This window comes from Rhea americana, unplaced genomic scaffold (assembly GCF_003343005.1).
Source record: "Rhea americana isolate MKP2758 unplaced genomic scaffold, rheAme1 scaffold_167, whole genome shotgun sequence".
NCBI lineage: Eukaryota > Metazoa > Chordata > Aves > Rheiformes > Rheidae > Rhea > Rhea americana.
In genome coordinates this window covers 1,075,586-1,080,268 of record NW_028185783.1, presented here as the reverse complement: position 1 = coordinate 1,080,268, position 4,683 = coordinate 1,075,586, and positions in this window count along the sequence as shown.

Sequence of the window (4,683 nt, the reverse complement as noted above, 5' to 3'; positions counted from 1 at the left end):
GCGGGCGCGCACCCGGGCGGTGTTCGTGCGCGGGCCGCTTGACGGATCGGGGGTTGGGCAGGAAAAGTTTCCGCGGTCGCAGGCGGCGTTTCTAGCCGGTTAGAAGTGAAGCCATACTTCACAACCCGGGAGTACGAGTAAAAGACGCGCTGAACTCSGGCGGGCCGAGATGTCTCGCCGCAGAACTGAATTTCTGGACGTGGGACACGAGCCTGCCCAAATAAAGCGGACTACGCCGCCGCGGCCGGTAGGTGGCTGTGTCGGCCCAGCTTCCATATCCCTGCAGCGTAATGCTTGCCAAAAAAAACCCGTCACCCATTGCAGCCAGCATCGGGTGTGCAGYATGCGCAAACGTGCGGACTTCTCCCCAGAGAAGCAAAGACAGTTTATCTATATTAATATGTAAAAATTCACACACACACACACGCCCCCTATGCATTGGTATAGCCGTCTGGAACCCCCCAGAAGGGACTTCCTTCCTTCAACTTCTTCCAAGCAGGTTYGTAGCAGGGGTTTTGGCACAGCAGCGGCCCCTGGCTCCGTGAGGGGCTGGGTCTTGCTTTGCCGTGAAGCATCTTACAGCCCTCGTGGAGCAYGAGCGCAGCGTCACCGGCCTTCGCGTGCGATTGCTCATGCACGCGGGCGTGAGAAAACCACTGCGCAACGCGTGCCGGGTACTGCGGGCGATGCCAGCAGGACGCCTAAGAGGCTAATGCACATCTACGGCTTACTTTGTCTGCCAATGGATTAATGCAGTATGAGGAAAGGTGTAGGATCGTTTCCATTACGTGTAACGGCACATCAAGAGCTGAAGGGATCAAAGACGRCATTTTTCGGTTTCCTCAGCAAGCGCTTTTCTTACTCAGTTTAGGCTTGTCCATAAGTAAGTAGGCCTTTTAATAGGGCTTAATAGGCCTTGTTAAGGCTCTGGCAAAATCATCGATTTTATCAGGGAGAATAATTTATACAGTCCTTGGATTCTGTCTGATTAATCAGATATTTTTATTTGGATCTTAGATAACTAAAATCCTGATAAAGACAGTGCAGGTGCAGGTTTATGCAGGGGTGTTTATGAACTATGGTGCCTCATCCCAGATTAATGTCATGTGAGGTGTCTTGGTTTTATCATGCAGAGGCAGCTATACAGCTGCATATCCCTATATTGGGGCTACAGCTATATCCAGCAATATATGCGGTGGTCCTAAAGTCCTAAAAAACTCGTCTTCTTATATTTAATACAGATGAACATAGCGGTGTAGGTGATCGTGGGTTACTGAGACAACTGACAACTGATGTTTCTAGTGAGTATTTGCCCACCTCTAGTTTCAGCTGTTTATGTGCTTAGTAACCCTCAATAGTTCCCTGCTTTCCAAGTATATRCCCAGTCTCCCCTTGTGCCTGTGTAAACATTTTGCACCCAGAATATCCTTTGGTAAGGCGTTTCCAGATCTGACAGGTCACATGAAAAACCTGYTGCTTTTGTTTTGAAGCTGACTCTTACTAGCTTCCTTTGATCTTCTCTATTTCCTTTATAAAAATAAAAGACAAACGTGAAATAAAAATAAAAAGCCAGCCTGCGCTATCCAGGTCACTCCTGATCTGGCAGACTTCTTGGTGGACCCTCCGAACCATCCCTTTCCCAGCTGAAGTGTCCTGCTGTCAGCCCAGCTGACTCCGCTGTTCCCGGCTCCGTGATGTTTCAAGTCCAAATTTTGAGATTTTGTTTTCCTGCCYGACTTAGCAGAGATTTTAGAAAAAGTTCATTGCTCACTGAGGACACTGGGTGGCACTGGGTGGTTGTCTGTGAAGCCCCAAAGAAACTAGTGAGGACCAAGGGTACAGGAAATGGATACGTGGGGCTGCTGGTGAAAGCTTGGCTGCATTTGTGGCCTAGTTAGGGGATACTGGTCAACAGTAATAGACACTATGGCTCTGTCACCTGGTAGGGATCACTGSCCATCGACTCTGTTGCCTGACATACAGTTTTTAAGCCTAAATTCTGAATTCTTTTACTCATAAATTATTAGAGGAAAATTAAATTTTTTGGCATGATTTTTTATGCTAGATGGTATTGCTGGAGAAACATAAAGGTTACAGAGTAAAAGATCTTTAAGAGTATTCTTTCTTTCTTGTTCACACTTCCAATGCAAATTTAGGCTGGTGTTTCCCTCCCTATAAGCACTTTTGTGCACCAGTATGGAGCACAGGTGATGCATAAAGGGAATGCACATTTCATTGTCCTACTACCATGATCCTGAATTAATATTGTTCACAGCAAATCTTGAAAGTCAGGCTGGATATTTGAAAAAAATACAAGAGTTTGTTGTTCCAAACCAAATACAGCTTCCACGTATTTGACTAGGATTTTGCTGACAGTCAGACCTCCTCTGGTTGCTAAAAAATACAAGCAAAKTATTTCACAGGCCAGGTTTTCTTGTCAAATAGATTAACTTTTTGCTACATTCCCATTAATATCACTGGAAATAAGTTTAAGTTCCTATCCAAAACAACAGTATAAACAGTTACCAAGAAGTATTTGGTTTATTGAGAAGGCTCTGTTTAGTTTATTGAGGCTTTGGCCTCTCAACTAATTACAAAATATTCAGTAAATATTTGAATTTATTACTTATCTTATTCCCACAAATTAGTGCAAATCTTTGTTTAACAAATGGAGTTCACTGCTCTTGCCCTCAAGGTAAAGTATACATTGCAATCTCTTCTTTGCAGATAGTCTAAAACCCAACCTTTTCTAAATGAATCAACAGTTGAAAATGATGTCTGTAAATCAGTAAAGAGAGAGAATTTGCAGTGTTGCATCTAGTGCCCCCAAATAAGACAAAAAGCACCCAAAGCTCAATACTGATGTTTAACTGTTCCAAGATATTGTTTGGGGTTTTTGGCACATTTAGTAGCTTTCTAGTATTTTCAGGTATAGAATCATATGCTCAAGTGAGAAACCCTGACTGTGACAAATGAAGAAAATAATCTTCTGTAATCATGGACTGTATAGGTCTTGTTCCTTTACATTACATTTCTGTTGTTTTTCGAGATATGTTTTCTCTTAATTCCTCAACATTTGAATGAAGTTTAAGTAACATCTAATATATTATTTCATGTGAAAGCAAATATTAAAAGGAAGATTCTATGATTTCAAAAAATAAAACCATCGAACTATTATCCAAATCATCAAACAACTGACTCATGGACCTGAGTTTTTTTCAAAAATAGTTAAATAATAGGGCACCTGAATTTTTGGCCTTCTTAATTGTTAAATACTTTTGAAAATTTATAATTATGTTTTTAATCAAAATAAGAATAGTATATTCAAGTAATGGAGMCATATAAAAACTCTGTTATTCTTTGTAGAAGTCAAAGGTGTTTCTTCAGTCTTCTCATGGCTATCTTACGTAGAAAAAGTGCTGGAGAAAATAACTACAAGAACGTTAGTCAGAAATCAGATGGTATTTAGCAGTCGTGCAGTGGTGTGGTTTATCTGTGCGGATTTAAAAATACATAATATCTTATCCTTATTTAAGAATACATTCTAGTAGGAGTGGATGGAAGTGGAAAGAGGTAGAAAGCCTCTCGYGTGCAAAGCAAGTGAGAGCTGATTGTTGCTGATTCAGGATTTCCCTGGGCATTTCACTTCCAGARGTGTGAGAAGCGTGTTGGCTGCAGAGAGGGGACTATCAAATTGGCAAAAATCTTGCCCTGTACTTTTTGACCAAAATTTAAATACTGAAAGAGAAAGAGAAAGATGACATACAAAACTGTTTATTTTCTTTTTCATTTTCATTTTTTCTATTTCTGTTTGTAAACTAGTTGGTTTTCTAGCACACTAGCAGCATAATTTCAATACAACACAGGTTTTTAATTGCCTGTATTTCTCATTCTGATTATCAACTCACTCTRTGACTGGCCTGGCAAAAGAGACTGTGCACACCAATCTGTATAGCTTATTAGTGGTACAAGCAGCAGTAATCTAAATTGATGATGAGTTGCAAAGTAAAATAGGCATTTTTTTCAATATTTACTTTTATTCAATATTGATTTTGKTTTTTTTTTTAATAAGAAAATTCAGTTCTGGAGCACCTGAAAAATATGTGCAAATCCAGCTGAAGTCCACTGAACACTTTCAGTTAAAACAATAGCAAAGTCCCACTGGAAATGTAAAGTATCAGTCTAGCATTTCTGAAATTGTATATATTGATTGTTCAAGTTTGATTCATAAGTATGAGTCATAAATTTAGAAACAGTTRTTTTTCTAAGATAGCTGTAAGAATGATCTGCTATTCAGGAACTAATTTACAGATACAAACACGTTGCATTTCCTGTTTTGTATTTCTACAAATTTTCCTTTGTAAAGATTTTTAAAAAAATTAAGTTTTCCTTTGGAAAGATTTACTATGAATAATAGGAAGGTATTGTATAGTTTYCCACTGGCTCTTTGACGAGAAAAATTATTAACTAATTGAATTACCGCTGCATTTATATGGAGTATGGCGACAGAGAAGATGAGAGTATATCTGATGAGTAAAATGCTGCTCACCTATAGAGCTATATTAACAAGGCTCTTCTAAACAAATAATGATTCACCTTTACTATCTACTCAAAAAATAAATTGCAAGAAAAAAGGTAAATGGAATTTGAGAACTCACTTCTGTCTGTGCTACATTAATTATT